Source organism: Lactuca virosa, chromosome 9 (genome assembly GCF_052849685.1).
Source record: "Lactuca virosa cultivar CGN04683 chromosome 9, Lactuca_virosa_CGN04683_v6, whole genome shotgun sequence".
In the NCBI taxonomy this organism is placed as follows: Eukaryota; Viridiplantae; Streptophyta; class Magnoliopsida; order Asterales; family Asteraceae; genus Lactuca; species Lactuca virosa.
In genome coordinates, this window is record NC_136434.1 from 232,630,473 (window position 1) to 232,648,566 (window position 18,094).

The following is an 18,094-nucleotide window of genomic DNA, read 5'->3' on the forward strand; positions in this document are numbered from 1 at the left end:
GTATTCAATGACTATGATCCATGACTAAGTCTCACCGCCTAGCGATTCCACTGTTGGCCGGGGGTATGACAGATTGTTATTAGAGTCATTTGCTATAGAGAACCCGTATCTTCCTAGAAGATTACAACAATAGTTGTAGGCTCACAAACCCAAAATTAGGTTTATCTTAAAACTTAATTATAAAATTATTTTTAAGTATATTTCTAATGGATCTACTTACCGAAGTGGTTCCTAGGATGGACATGTTGACTAGGTTTTTGGATTTCAGAAAAGCTATATATCGAAATGGTCATTGCCCTACGACTATCTTGACTGCCCAATCATTGCTTGATATTCATGAAGTACTGAAATAAAATTTCTAATAAATACAAACAACTATTAAAAATTATATATAAGAATATATAATTCAGTATACAGCAAAAATGAATCTTTATCTATAACAATAAACTCAGTAGCTCAAGAATTTAGGTCAAAAACCTTAACTAAGATTATTACAATACATGAGTTAACATTATTACAATACATGAGTTGAACCACAACTAAACATAGGCTATCCACCTATGTTTAATTATATTCAGACCGATGAACAACAAAACTTCAGTTGTGACAACCCGAAATTGCTATTCTTGTAAAAGTCAATATTAGTCAAACATACCGTGTAAATGTCAAACTCATTTCTTTTATTATTCTATATGGCTAGATTAATGGGTTTTAAGTGTATAAACCTTGTAGCAAAAGTGTTGTTTATTTAAGAAGTGAAGCATGTTGAAACCGGGAACCTTCGCAACCCACTCCATCCGAACCGAGGACCTCATCCAGACCGTAAACCCTCGGACCATGAACGAGGTTCACGACCGCAAAGAGGTTCACGACCGCAAACGAAGGATCACGTCTGTGAACTCTTCGGACCCCACACTCCTCCCTATATATAAGTGTTTCGCTGATTTATTCTTCACTTCTTTACTTCTGGCCGTGAATTCAAGCATTCTCTCTCAAGTATCATCAGCCAAAAACCCTCCTCTCTCCTCAAGATCATAAGAAACACCTTCCTTATTGTAGTTCATATGAAGGTCTCATGATTTCAACCTTGATTCATCATCATCTGTCAAGTTCTTCAAGATCTTTGGGCTGTGAACACCCAGATTGGGCCGTGAACTCAAGAACACCAACTGTTGTTGGGCCGTGAACACATAGCCTGGCCGTGAACAGCAGGCAGCCCTACATCTTTACTTCTAACACCCTTATTTGTACGTTAAACTTACAAATCGGTTCATTTCCTTATCATATTTGTGATTATATTCACTAAAAGTGTACATATATTACATGAAATGCTTATAGGACTCGGGATGTAACTCGTGGAAATAACATCCTATTTTGAACCTCCAATCGAATCACTCACAAAAGGTGAGTTCATACCCCTACGTTTTTATGATTTTTAACTGTTTTAGCGGGGGGGGGGGAGTACAAATGAAGTACAATGAAAATTATGTTAATATCTAAAATGTTTATAAATGTTTTTTTTTAAGTTTTTAAATTGTTATAATTATCAAAAATTACATATTTATATATGTGTAAATTATATAATTTGGATTCAAAAGATTCAGAATATATAATTTGACCTCATTTCCTATTCCTTGTTTGGTTGTGGACTTGGGGTAAAGTTATTTAATCGAAGGTCTAATTAATCACAATTATATAAATATTACATTCATATAAATATAAAAGAGTTTTGAAACTGTTTAGTACTATTTGGTATAAACAGTGAACTTCATGGAATAGCAATATTACCGATTCTTACCAACAGTTAAACTATAATAGGTATAGTTTAAAGAACTCATTAATTGGTTTCAAATTTCAAATCACATAACAGAAAACAAATAGATTATTTATGGAAAACGAGTAGAAAACATTCTTCAGAAAACAATCAGAAAACAACCATATAAACTATATCCAATATAGTTTATGAAACTGACAACCTTCATGTACTTTTATAAGTACCCCCAAGTCCGGAAATTATAACCAGAGTCTACTGGAGGTAGAGCACGACACTTGTGTATAGATCTATACGGGACTGACTATCCCCGCACCAGAGCTGCTTGCAACAGCTAGGTCGGCAGACCTGTGGTGACAAATGTCCTACCAATTGCGGCGCCTGAAGAACGTCGTGTTCAGGCGATCATAGGTCATCTAGTATGGGTATATTAACTCACACTTTGATATTGAATAAAATGATTAGTGTATGAATAAGTAAAACTTCACATAGTTTTATCTTTATAAAAGTATAACACAGTATTTGACAAGTATAAATACGGAATGCTATTTTTGTATAGGAAAACGCCTTTTCTTTATCGTTTTATGTAAACTAAACTACATTTTTACCACTTAAGAACACACAAACTTTCATTCTTTTGCTTATCATATAATACAACAGAAAATATAGGATTTTCTGGGACAAACGTGTTTACTTTATTAAAGAGCGGGAAAACGGATCTGAATTATAAACATGCTTATGAAGTCACCATCTTAATTGTTGACACTTTTTCAAAACTACTTGTATTCTCATGGAAAGATTAATACAGGTACAACCACAGATTTTGAGAAGACGGAACTATATAAAATCATATCTTTAAAAACTTGTACTTTTGGTGTCATGTACATTATGTTTTGAATACAGATGTAAAATTTATAACTTTGTAAATACAATGGTTGTTATTGTACTTTGATTACTATTATGCATTGTTGTGATACTGAACATGACGTCCTCCGCCCCCGAATGTTTCCGCCGTTCTAGTTTGGGGGTGTGACAGATAGGTATCAGAGCATTGTTTATAGTGAACTAAGTATATCAGACCATAAAACATATACAAACTATAAATGATAGGGGGCTAAAGCGCTCTGACTAAAAGTATACTTTTAAAATCTAAGTATTTTATAAGAACTATACTAACATGTATATATATATATATATATATATATATATATATATATATATATATATATATATATATATATATATATATATACAAGAAACAGTGTCACAGTAAGAACTATACAAAAAGTATTTGGATGTTGAACACTACAGTTAAACCTGGACAATTATGTAATCATATCTGGGATCAATATAGCCTGATCAACTATATTTATTTGAGTTATGACCATCATTTATTTGGGAGTGATAGTGGTGTTGCAACAAGTCTAAAACTTACCTAAATAGCAGAAGAATTTTATAATAAAAAATAAAGATAAAATACTATAGGAGTATTTTATGACACAATAACACAGAAACAATAAGATATAAGAGAGTCATCCTTATTAGTAAACTCCTGTTGTAAATCGCAGAATATTAAGAAAGTCAGGTTATGATGTCTCTAGAACTAAAATATATTTGTTCAAAATCACCTGACTCATAATTACTATAGAAAACTTATCATCATTTTTCTTTTAATTTATTCTAGAGAAAGATGACTCCCAGAAAGTCTAATAGGAAAAACAACAACACCCCACCAAATCCACCAAATCCACCGCCACCACCTCTGCAATATGATGGTGTTGTCTTCCAAGCAGCAGCAGTTGCTGCCGTGGCCGTTGCCATGACACAAATTAATGCTAGTGGTACAAGTAGAACTGGCAGCGGAGCTCATAATCCTAACCATGGGGAAAATCTAGGACACCCTCGTGAGTGTTCGTATAAAGATTTTACAAATGCAAAACCCAAAACTTTTGATGGCACTGGAGGTGTCATTTCTCTGATACGCTGGTTCAAGAAAACCGAATCAGTATTCAAAAGCTGCTCTTGCCCTGAGGCAAGCAAAGTAAAGTTTGCAGCATGTACTTTCCAAGACAGAGCCCTTTCCTGGTGGAATGGCTATGTGAAATCCTTATCCCTTCCAGTCGCCGATGCTCTGGGCTGTGACGATCTAAAACTCCTGATGCTACCAGAATATTGTCCCCGAGGCGAAATTCAAAAGATAGAGGAAGAACTCTAGAGTCTGACGAGGAAAGACTCTGATATTACTGCATATACTGCCAGGTTCAGTGATTTGGTTATTCTGTACCCAGGGATGGTTCCCACTAAGAGCAAGAAAGTTGAAAGATATATTTGGGGACTCTCTCCTCAGAAACAAGGAAATGTAATAGTCGTTAACCCTCTCACTTTTAATAGTGCCAAGCTTTTGGCACAGAAGTTAGTAGACCATGGATTCCGTCAGGGCTTTATGGTACCCATCCCGGAGAAACCCAAGGAAGGGGCAACAAAAAGAAATTCTGGAACAAGCGAAAAGGACAATCGTCTCAAGAGCCTTTGAAAAAGCAACAAACAGTGGCAGCACACGCTGCTATTGTTCATGCTGCTGTTCCAGCCCCTGTTCCAACTTCTGTATCTACTACTCCAGCAACCCCAAGTGGATATGTTGGATCATTGGCAAAGTGCAACAAGTGCAATTACCATCATAAGGGAAATTGCGAAGGCATGCACTGCCAGAACTGCAACAGAAAGGGGCATACTGCCCATTTCTATAGGTCACCAGCACAGCCCATTTCCCAAGTCTCTACTCCGGGAGTGAGCCAAACTTTCTATGAATGTGGAGAAGTAAGACATTTCAAAAGAAACTATCCTAAGTTAAAGAACGCCTTGTTGGATATAGTGTCTAAGTCCATAACTTTATTTGGTATGTACTTGACCCGACCCGGCATGGTCCATTTGGGTTGCATGGCATTGCAATACTTGGATAGACTAAATGAGAGAATAAGGGACTTATGATTATTAATATATTATAAGTTCTAATATATTAATAATAGTATTATTTAATTAGTATTGATCAAGTATTAATCTAGTGTTAATCTAGTGATCAAAGTGAGACTAATTAAATATATAGGGTTGATTATGACAATCATCAATTCTTTTATGGTGGATTAATGATCCATGGTTTATGGGTTTGGTTATAACCACATGGAGCTCCATGGATAGTCTATGGGAGTTACAAACCCATGGGTCATGAGAAATCAAGAGTCATGACAATTAAGGGCATTCATGTGTAAACCCTAATTGTGACAACACTATAAAAGGAACCCTATGGCTAGCAAAATCGTGACCTGGTGTTACCAGAGAGGTCATAACCGATTTTGAGTGCTAGAAGTATTCTCTCAAGTTATTCCAAGTCTTGTGGTGTTGTGTGAAGCATTTGAGGCACAACATTTGGGGTGCTAGGCTCATAAAGTCTTGAAGGAATCCAAGCAACAACAAGGTATGTATTTCTACTAGTTTGTATGTTTTATGTAATCCCCATGCCATGCTAGTTAGAAAATAACCTTGAAAAAGAAATTTGCATGTATATAGAGAAAACATAGATTCAAGGTTATTAGGGTTGCATGTACACTTAGGAAGTGTTAGAATGCTTAAAAACCCATCAGTGGTATCAGAGCCTAGGATTGTTTTCTGTATACTTGATGCAAAACTGCTTAGAAATCGAAAATTCTGCACTCTGATGACTGGACTCGCCGAGTCCATGGGGAGGACTCGCCGAGTCCATGAACAAATTCATCCTACTCGACGAGTAGAATAATGCACTCGGCGAGTAGGAGCGTGTTGGACAGTTTTTTCGAGTTTTGTTGCTGGAAATGGATTAAGATCATTATCCCAATCTGTTTTGGACTTGTAAAATCTGGTTTTCAAAATGATAATGATTATGTTAACCCATTTACATGACTTTTATCAATTTTCAAGTATTGTAACCTCCATGTGTGTTTAATTCATGATCTTAATGGCAATGATGGTGTCCATAACTTGTCCTCAAGTTATGGATAACCAAAAGTCACTTCTTTAAATTGTGATTAAAGAACTAAAGAGGTTTCATAAAATGAAGAGTCTTCATTTTTATGAACCATTAAAACTCATAAGTTACAAATTGAAGAGACTTGGAATAGTTTCAAATCTTGCCCTCAAGTTTTGGAATTTGAAAAGTCTTACACTTTAATACTTTAATTCCAAATTAAACCTTAGATTTTTATAAAGTTTAAAAATCAACACTTATACTATTATTATAATTTTATTATATAGATATGTATAAGAATATGTCATTCTTACCGTTAGTAGGCCTCATTCACGAAGTCGGTCTATAAGGGGGGTATAAGGTTGTTGCCTATAAAATGGTGACTTAATGGATGTCCACTCTCACCCACCGCTTCCTTGATCGGTGGAGGGTCGTTAGCCGAACGGGTAGGATACGACTTTAAATACTCGTTAAAAGTATAATGAATTATAAAGTAACTATACATTATAAATTCCCAATCTTAGTTACTTTAGGAAAATGTGAAATTGGTGCTAGCCCATAAAATTACACTTTGTACCTTACCAAGTCGTTAGTGGAGCGTGTGTGGTTAACCGGCACACTAACATGGACTAGTAAGAGTGGCAAAGGGTAACTTAACTTTATTATAGATCGGTGGAGCGTGTGTGGTTAACCGACACATCGATTAGGTAATATTGTTGAGGGTACCAAGTCAATTTGTATGGTTATTCACACCTTGTTTGTGATCCTCGGCATCCCAGTCACAAACTTGAGAGGGCACAATCGAGATTCAAACATGCCATTGAAAAGTTCAATGTATCTAAAAAGATCTAGGAGTTTCAAAACCAATAAAACCTAATAATAAAATATTTCGTTCTTATGGTGGAAATTGGTAAATCGTCATTTACCTACCTTCAAATATTTTATAGTATGGATTACGGCATCCCTCTTCCAACTATAAATAGTTTGTTGGATCCTAGCCTTAATATTTCATTTGGGTGAATTATTAAGGATTCCTAATCTAATGAAACTTGTCTTTCTTTCCTTTCAGATGTCTTCCAACAATGTTTCTGGCTCAAACCCAACAGGCTCCTTTTCCCTTATGAACTTGTGTGGTAAGGTCATCTTTGATGGATCCAATTTCAATGAGTGGATCAGAAACATCAGAATGATTACCCGCTATGAGGACAACGAATATGTCCTCGATAGGGAGCTTAAGGTTGTGAGTGAAGCCACTGCTACTCCTGAAGAGTTTGCGGAGTTTGTTGCACATAAAAAGGATGCTACTAAAGTAGCATGCATCATGATGGCCACCATGACTCCTGAACTTCAAAAACCCTATGAAGATTTCTACCCCTATGAGACGCACCTGTATCTGATGGAAAGGTACCATCAGAGCGCGCGTCAGGAGAGGTATGAAATCATCTCCTCCATGATAACCGCAAGGATGAAGGATGGTGAACCCATCACCGGTCACTTGCAGAAGATGCAAAGGTTCGTTGACCGGTTGCTAAAACTATATGTTGACTTTCCTGAGGAAATGGCGATTGACATCATTCTCCATTCCTTACCTCCAAGTTATGATCAGTTTCATATGACTTATCATATGAACAAGGAGGAAGTCACACTTAGCAAACTTCAAGGACTCTTAAGGACAGCTGAAAATGGCCTTAAGGGTAAAGCGGTTGCTACTTCTACTCCTTCAACAGCCCCTGTTCTGGCTATTGGGTAGGGAAAGCGTAAGAAGAGGAAAAACCCTTCAAAGGGTACCAAGGGTAAGACTCTTGATGGTTCCTCTTCAAGTGGGACAAAGAAAGGTCCCATTACTCCTTCTTCAAACCCAAAGGAAGCACAGTGCTTCTATTGCCAGGATAAGGGACACTTCAAGCGAAGCTGCCCTAAATATCTGCAAGATGTAAAGGATGGGAAGGTTAAACCCACCTATGCAGGTATTTACACAATATTGTCTAATAACTCATCTAATGCTAATTCTTGGGTGCTTGATACAGGTTGTGTTATTCACATTTGTACTGATTTGCAGGCACTAAGAAGAAGTGAGCAAGTGGAGCACGGGAAGATAAACTTAGTAATGGGCAACAGGAAAGCATCACCTGTTACCAAGATAGGAGTTTATTCTTTATTGCTTAATAATGGGTTAATGTTAGATTTGAATAAGTGTTGTTACTCGCCCGAAATGGCGAGAAATATTATTTCTTTTCATGGCTTGTACAAACAAGGTTTTTCATTTTCATTTGATAATAAAAATGGTGCTATTAATGTTTATTACAATGATGTATTTTACTTTAAAGCATTACCTTGTGATGGTGTATATGAAGCTGTGAATGTTGTAGACAATCTAGGAAATAATGTGTTGTATATTGATTCTTCAGATAGCTTGGATAAAGCATCCTTGTGGCATTGTCGTCTTGGACATGTTAACAAGAAGCGCATAGGCCAACTCCAAAAGGCTGGAGTCTTGGAATCATTTGACCTCAAGTCAGATGATAGTTGCGAGTCTTGTTTGCTTGGAAAAATGACAAAGTCACCCTTCACAGGTACTTGTGATAGGGGTGAAGGTTTGTTGGACCTTGTACACACGGATGTGTGTGGGCCCTTCAGAGTTGCTACAAGGGATGCTAATCGTTATTATGTGACTTTTACTGATGATTACAGTAGATATGGATATATTTACTTAATCAAGCATAAGTCAGAAACCTTTGAAAAGTTCAAAGAGTTTAAGCAGGAAGTGGAGAATCAATTGGGCAGGAACATCAAGATGCTCCAATCTGATCGGGGAGGAGAGTATCTTAGCATTGAGTTCCTTGACTATCTTAAGGAATGTGGGATTGTCTCACAATTAACACCTCCCAGAACACCACAGTTGAATGGTGTAGCTGAGAGGCGCAATCGAACCTTGCTGGATATGGTTCGTTCCATGATGAGTCGAGCTTCGTTACCAATCTCTTTCTGGGGGTATGCCTTAGAGACTGCCGCCCATATCCTTAATATAGTCCCTACTAAAAAGGTTGCCAAAACACCTCACGAGATGTGGACTGGGAAAGTTCCCAATTTGGACCACATCAAGATTTGGGGTTGTGAAGCTTTCGTGAGGCGTGAGACTCATGATAAGCTTGAACCTCGAAGTGAGAGGTGTATTTTCATCGGCTACCCATAGAGATCCTTTGGTTACCTCTTCTACAGACCCAGTGATAATGTGGTCTTTGTAGCAAGAAGAGGAGTCTTTCGTGAGAGAGAATTCATAAGCCAAGGGGACAGTGGGAGGCAAATTGACCTTGAAGAGCTTCAAGAGTCAAGTGGTGAAGGAACCTCAAATGCTATCGACCAACCTGAGGAGGAAACTCCTGTTGATCCGATAGATGAGTCTGTACCTCCAAGACGTTCCACTAGGGTGAGGAACACACCTGATTTTTATTATGGTTATCACATCGCCACTGAAGGTGATACATTTATTAGTGATAGTACACTAATAGATTTGGATGAACCTAATAACTACAGGGAAGCCATGGCAGGCCCTGAGTCTGCTAAATGGAAGGAGGCTATGGACAGCGAGATTCAGTCCATGTATGACAATCAAGTTTGGAACTTGGTTGACAATGTACCAGGTCGTAAGACAGTTGGGTGCAAATGGATCTTCAAGAAGAAGACCGACATGGATGGGAAGGTACATACTTACAAAGCGCGACTGGTTGCGAAGGGCTTTACTCAAACTCCGGGAGTTGACTATGATGAGACCTTCTCACCAGTAGCTAAGATTAAGTCTATTAGAGTATTGTTAGCCATAGCTGCGTTTCATGATTATGAAATATGGCAAATGGATGTCAAAACCGCTTTCCTTAATGGAAAGTTGGCTGAGGATGTTTACATGGCTCAACCAGAGGGTTTTGTCGATACAAGATACCCTAATAGAGTGTGTAAGCTTGATAAATCCGTTTATGGATTGAAACAAGCATCTCGCAGATGGAATCTTTGCTTTGATGAGAAAGTCAAAGAGTTTGGCTTTTCTAGGAGTGAGGATGAGTCTTGTGTGTATGTCAGGGCTAGTGGGAGCATAGTTAGCTTCTTGGTGTTGTATGTGGATGACATACTTCTCATAGGAAACGACGTCCCAACCTTGCAGGAGGTTAAGTCCTGGCTTGGGAAGTGTTTCGCTATGAAGGACCTTGGGGAAGCTGCCTATATCGTAGGTATAAAGATATTGAGAGATAGGAGTAAGAGGCTAATTGGACTTAGTCAAAGTACTTACTTGGATAAGGTGCTGAAGAGGTTCAGTATGCAAGATTCCAAGAAAGGAGAATTACCAATCCAGAGTAATGCCAAGCTGAGTAAAACTCAAAGTCCGAGTACAGAGGCTGAGATAGCTGAAATGAGTCATATACCATATGCTTCCGCTGTGGGCTCGATCATGTATGCTATGACTTGTACTCGCCCTGATGTGGCCTTTGCTTTGAGCATGGTCAGTAGATATCAAGGGAACCCTGGCAAAGCACACTGGACAGCGGTAAAGAACATTCTCAAGTATCTGCGGAGGACTAAAGATTGGGTCCTTACCCTCGGAGGCAGTGATGACTTGAGAGTGGAAGGATATAGCGATGCTAGCTTCCAGACTGATAGGGATAATTTCCGTTCTCAGTCAGGCTGGGTCTTTATCCTAAATGGAGGGGCAATTACTTGGAAAAGTTCCAAGCAGGAGACATTAGTTGATTCTACTTGTGAATCAGAGTACATAGCAGCAAGTGAAGCAGCTAAGGAGGCAATATGGCTAAAGAACTTCATCGGAGACCTTGGAGTTGTACCAGCTATAAAGGAGCCAATGGAAATTTTCTGTGACAGCGAAAGTGCGGTTGCTTTGGCTAAGGAACCAAGAGATCACGGGAGATCTAGGCACATTGACAGAAAATACCATTTCATCAGACATCGAATAGAAGAAGGACTCCTCGTGGCTAAGAGGGTATCATCAGATGAGAACCCGGCAGATCCCCTCACGAAGGGACTGAGCAGGGTTAAGCATTTACAGCATGTGAGGCGCATTGGGCTGAAGGATGATATTAGTTTCAATAATTAGATTCCTGAAACTTGTAAAATGTAATTGACATTTGATGATAAATAAAAGTTGTTATTTATTTATGAGTAAGGTGTTACTATCTTGTGTTGATTGTTTACTATGTTTCAATTTTGCATGTTTTTACTTCCAGAATAATTATGTTATTATTCAAACCATCCACAGTCAGTCAAACTTTGGAAGTAAGTACTGATTTAAGACTGTCATGAATTTGGCTTGTATGATTGGTCTAAAAGTGCTTTGGACAATGCAATGGTTGCTACAACATTCATGAGTACTCATAAGGGCTGAGTATTGGATCCAACCCACGCTCACTTGCATCACTTCATGGAATTTATCTCGAGTGATGGTGAGACGGTAATATCATATAAATCTTCAAACCTAGAGATATGAGTTGTTGACTATGAGTTGGTTATTCATTGATTGCACGAAAACGCATTGGTAACTCGATGTCATAAAACGTGCCTTTGTGAATAATTCACCAAGTAGTTAGTACAAGCATATCAGTCGAAGTTTATCTGTTCCTTCTAGAAATAGAAACGATATCTGGGCCCCTCGATGATTTGGTTTTGACCTATGTACCGGGCCCCGTCAGAACTTAATTGATGTGTTCAATTTAGTTCTATGTCGAAACAAATCAGAGATCGAGAAACAAACGCTGGACAATAAGTAAGACCATGTTCCATGTGTTTGTCCGGCTGATATCATGAGAACAGAGGATTATATGATCACTTATCTTAAATGGCGTATCATCATCATCTCAGTTCCGAGAGACTTTGAAAGAGCTACGATTGCTAGTCGGATTTTGAAGTCATATTTGCAAATATAGTTATTAGACTTATCCAAGTGGGAGACTGTTGGATATAGTGTCTAAGTCCTTAACTTTATTTGGTATGTACTTGACCCGACCCGGCATGGTCCATTTGGGTTGCATGGCATTGCAATACTTGGATAGACTAAATGAGAGAATAAGGGACTTATGATTATTAATATATTATAAGTTCTAATATATTAATAATAGTATTATTTAATTAGTATTGATCAAGTATTAATCTAGTATTAATCTAGTGATCAAAGTGAGACTAATAAAATATATAGGGTTGATTATGACAATCATCAATTCTTTTATGGTGGATTAATGATCCATGGTTTATGGGTTTGGTTATAACCACATGGAGCTCCATGGATAGTCTATGGGAGTTACAAACCCATGGGTCATGAGAAATCAAGAGTCATGACAATTAAGGGCATTCATGTGTAAACCCTAATTGTGACAACACTATAAAAGGAACCCTATGGCTAGCAAAATCATGACCTAGTGTTACTAGAGAGGGCATAACCGATTTTGAGTGCTAGAAGTATTCTCTCAAGTTATTCCAAGTCTTGTGGTGTTGTGTGAAGCATTTGAGGCACAACATTTGGGGTGCTAGGCTCACAAAGTCTTGAAGGAATCCAAGCAACAACCAGGTATGCATTTCTACTAGTTTTTATGTTTTATGTAATCCCCATGCCATGCTAGTTAGGAATTAACCTTGAAAAAGAAATTTGCATGTATATAGAGAAAACATAGATTCAAGGTTATTAGGGTTGCATGTACACTTAGGAAGTGTTAGAATTCTTAAAAACCCATCACGCTTGTGGTACATGAAGAGTTTTGGAGATTGGCTATGAAGAAGTCGTAGTAAATCCTAATGTGGTGACCGATACGTTTCTTCTCAACAATTCTTTCGCATGCATTCTTTTCGATGCCGGTGCAGAGAAAAGTATTGTAAGCCATAAATTCAAACATTTGTTAAAACAAAATCCAGAAGCATTAAAAGATACATTCACTGTTGAGATGGCCTACGTAAAAACCGAAAGAACCAATTGTTGGATAAGGTGTCTAATTCCATAACTTTATTTGGTATATACTTGACCCGACCCGGCATGGTCCATTTGGGTTGCACTTCACCCGAACTGTTTGTATGGTTAAACCTTTCGAGAATTGTATGTTTATGATTTATTAATATATTATAAGTTATAATATATTAATATGTAAATCATATTATTTAATTACTATTTTATCATAAATTAATCTAGAATTAATTTGGTGATAAAAAAGGTGACTAATTAAATATGGGCTCTTGTATTTATATCAGTGTGGGCTAATACTCATTTGGAATGGGCTTGGCATGCGTGGGAGTCCATGGATAGTCCATGGAGCTTTTAACCCATGGATCCTTGGAAAGGAAGAGTCATGGGTATTAGGGTTTACATGGATGTAACCCTAATCCTCCACACTATATAAAGGAGCTTATGATGCTTGAAATGGTGTTAGTGGTTTGTGAAAGAAAGGTGGCCGATTTCTAGAAAGCAAACATACACTCTCATAGTTTTTCCAAGTTTGTGGTGATTTGTGATTTCCATTTGAGGCATCCACCTTATTGGTGCTTGGCTCTCAAACTCCAAGGAATCAACTCACTATTGAAAAGGTATGTAATCGTTCTAGCTTTTATGTTTAAAGTATCCCATGCCATGCTAGATAGGTTATGAACCTTGGAAAAACAAATTTGCATGTATTCATAGTAAAACATAGATCCAAGGTTTCTAGGGTTGCATGTACACCATAGGAGTGTTAGGATGCTCAAAACCCATCAGTGGTATCAAAGCCTAGGGTTGTTTTCTAGAATACTTGATGCAAACTGTGAAAAAATCAAAAAATTGAGATGACTGGATAGTGGACTCGCCGAGTCCATGGGGGCACTCGACGAGTCCAAGCATAAATTCATCCTACTCGTCGAGTAGGTTCCTGCACTCGACGAGTAGGAGGCTCTGACTGCAGTTTTTCGACTTTTGCTGCTGGAAATGGACTAGAAACATTACCCTAAACTGTTTTGATGTTTTAAAACCTGTTTTAGATGGTGTAATGGTTGTGCTAATCCATTTACAATGGCTTATATCAAAATTCCATGTTTAATATGTGTTCATATGATTCTTGAAGTTTTGATATGATATTAATGTTCTTATGAGTTATTGTTAGATCATAGGAATTACTTGCTAAATTTTTTAATGAATAATTCTTGATCAATTATGTGTTTTAATGGAATCCATAATTTGTCCTCAAGTTATGGATTTCCAAAGGTCACTTTCTTTAATGTATATTTAAAACACATAAGTTACATAAAAATGAAGAGTCTTCACTTTTATGAACCATTAACTCATAAGTTATGAATTGAAAAGTTTTGAATAGTTTCAAAACTTGCCCTCAAGTTTTGGAATTTGAAAAGTCACAAACACTTTAATTCCAACCCTTAGGTTTTTTTTAAAAAAAAAAAATTAAAATCCAACCTAACTATTATAAGATTAATGCTTAATATTTATATATATGTATAAGATCAAGTCGTTTTACCGTTAGTAGGCCTCATTCACGAAGTCGGTCTATAAGGAGGGTATAAGGTTGTTTCCTATAAAATGGCAGCTTAATGGGTGTCCATTCTCACCCACCGCTTCCTTGATCGGTGGAGGGTCGTTAGCCGAACATGTAACACTAGTCAAAATAGGTCAATAGACAATCACATGTGATTATGCCAATCATGTAATGTGATTATGTTAACCTAGTAATGTGGTAAGAGTGTTATGTAGTTCATGATAAATTCTAATACAAATATGAATCTTCTTTATAATACAACTCAAAGTATACATCTATACGATCCCAAAAATATAGAGAATGTTTGAATCTAACTTCGCATGAAGAAGTTATTATAAACCGAACACTATAAATCTCTATAATAAGATGAATTTAAAATAGACTTAGAATTAACTATTTAAGTCTAAAAGAGACTTGTAGTACTCGTAAATACCTACGCGTGGATATAAAGAACGTCAAAAACGGAGTTCGTATGCAAAAGTTATGGCCTTCCGAAGATATCGCTGTCAGAAACCCTAATTTGACTAAACTCACGAGGTGAACATAAAAGTTCATGAGGTGAGGAGTCAAACCACCACATTTTGGATCTAGAAGGTGTGACGAGGCTGCGAGGGGATAAGATCCAAACTCACGACGTGAGCAAGGATTGATTCACGTCGTGAGGAGTCAAAGGGACACCATCCAAAGCTAGGGACCAAATGGCGGGTCTACGAAGTGAGCAGGATCGAGCTCACGACGTGAACATGCTTGGTTCACGTCGTGAATGGCCAAAAATCAGCCTATAAATAGCAAATTCGACCTTAACACTTCTTACACCTAAACTCTTCTCTCTATCTCGTTTTTAGAGGCCATTTTGCATCCCGAGTCCCGACGACCTCGTGCGCTGACCGTTTTTGCTTAGATAACATAAAATCAAGCTACTAGGGTGAGTTTTACGGCCCCACTTTCTAATATTTCGAGGGGAAACGCATGCTATATATTATATATATGTTATTATTATGTCTATATGACAGTATATAGTTATAATAGCCGGGGTATAGTTGTTCTAAATATAATATTTTGAATATATACAACTATTATCAACTTATCAGTATGTTAATTTACTAATGTAGATCTTCAGTTATATTTAAGATTCTATATATATGTTGTGTGCGATATAGTTCCGAAGTTATATTCGGAAGATCTATATGTTAAGTTATAAAGTATGTTGCTATTAATAGTTTTATGGCAAGATAAAACTGGATATGTTATACGTTGTTATTGTTAGTTTTATGATAAGATAAAACTTGGTATTGCTATTGATAGTTTTATGTCAAGATAAAACTAGGAACGTTATATGTTGTTATTATTGGTTTTAGGTCAAGATAAAACCTGGTTTTACTTCAAGATATAGCTGTTATACTGCCTAAATATTATGAAGTTAGGAGTAATGTTTAAAAGCATAGTCTAGTAACTTAGGGTTTTAGACATAAAGATGCTTTTGTTGTTAGAGCTATAGGAAGCCGTCAAAGTCTACATGAGTAATTGTATTCATCAACTGAGATTGGGGATCTTAGTGAAAATCCTCTGAACTGTAACCGTTAATCCCGTGTTAGCGAGGAAGTCGTGTATAATTAGTATACGGGTTGACCACCCCACTTGTGACTGTTAGCTACAGTCAACCAAAAGCAAGGGATGAACTATCCTTTTATTTGTTATTGTTCTGTCGTCGATGAAGCGTACGGTGTTGTTTCTCATGGTAAATCATGAGTGTGTTTGTTTCTCATGGTAAATCATGAGTGTGTTCTATCAGATGTATTACGTCATAGCAGCGGTTATAGGCTCATGGTAGCAAATTGTTAGAAACATTATACTTTGTCGTATACAAGTAGTAATGTTAAGTGTAAGTTTCCCCTACTTATACCTTAGGATTAAGGAATGTTTAGGTATAACACTTAATTGATAAGTAAACTATTATACCTAATATACATACTAAATGATGGAGAGTCAAAATGATACTTTCAAAAACTATACTTTTGAATGTGGAAAATGTATTATTTTATGGAGTCAAAACCTGTGGACTCACCAACTTTATGTTGACGTATTTTAAAATGCATGTGTTTTTAGGAACTTGAAAAGCTGGTATGTATTCGAACAGAAGAAGTTTTACTATTACCTTTCTGTTCATTAAGAAGTATGCCATAGTCGGATAATATCTAATAGGTTCTAGAAAAACAGTTATGTAACTTTCAGTTATCAATAAAGGTATGTATTTTCTTTAGTATTGTTCAATGTATGTTATATAACTGTGATACGAAGAATAACGTTACACTACCCAGTGTTTCCGCCGATGGCTGGGGGTGTGACAGAAATTGGTATCAGAGCTATTAACTATGGTGAACTAGTACTTTCTTAGGAAAGCACGTCTATAGTTTAGGACTTACTCTATTAGGTTTAGGTATATCCCTTAACCTATAAATAAAAAGTATTATTAATTATTCTACTAAAGGACTACTTACGGGAGCGGTAACAAGGATAGACATGTCGATTTGGGTTGCTGGATTTCAGAACGGCTATATGCTAAAATGATCCTGCCCTTTCGACTGTCCTGACTGGCCGGAGCCTTATCAGATAGACCTGAAATAACAAACAATAATTAAAGCAAAAATACAATAAATAAGAATATAGAGTCATATGTAAAGACTCAGACCCGCGATGAGAATACACCTTAATACCCGGAATGTTTTTGATCTCAAGGATTTAGATCAAATATTCCAACTAAAGTTTATATGTGCATATATCCTATCACAACTAGGTGTAGGTGCGCAACTACATTTTATTATGATCAGATCATATGAACTATTTAATTTGGGAGTAATATTTGATAGACTAAAACTCTTGGTGATCCAAAACGTATAGGAATTCGACATGGCACATTCACGAGAATGGATAATCATCGAGGATACGGATGAAGAAGAGGGAATTTCATTCCCCATGATGGTAGGCGATCCTTACTACCCTATAAATCCAACCACCTTTCATCCAATACCTTCTGACGATGGAGCACCTTTACCCTCCAACGAATGAGAAGAGAGTGAACCAACGGAAGAAAGCGAATCTATGGAGGAGAGAGAATCGGTGGCATCATCTTTACCACCACTAAACACTCTTTACCGTAAAGTTCCAGGAGGAGTAAAAATGAAACGCACGGAACATAAATCCGTACCGATATGGCCAAAGATTAAGAAGAGTCAGAAGGCGACATCTTCAGGAAGTCATAGAGTTCAAGATGAACCTGCACGGATCGCACAAACCGTTGATAGGTGGGTGGCGGAAGAAAGAGCTGCCAAGATGTATGAGACTAGTCAATTATCTCGATCACATCTCCCACATTCTTCTGAAGATAACACTTTATCCCAATTGTTTGAGAAAAGTGTCAAAATTGAAGACAAAATGGAAATTGTCGAAGGGAGGGCTACTCATCTCTTTGGAAGAGTACGAAGGCTAGAAGGACAAAGGACACGAGATCAGGAATCGGTGATGGATGTCCATCATCGTATAAATTTTGCTTATAATGACATGATTACTCACGATGCCAGGATTGCAGAGTTAGAGCTCTACAATAAAACCTCAAGAAATGAAGAACGCACGGGAAGTCTTGAGCAGAGAACTCAAGCACTTGAAGAGCAAGTGGTTAATGTCACTGACGTGCTGGGTCATCACTTAGGTTTCTGGTAGATAAGCTCCAACTAGTGGTTATGTAAATAGAGAAAATCATACTAGTTAAGGCGAACAGAGGAAAGTTTATAGCAAGGATGTAGAAAACCTTGCAAATTTTGCAAT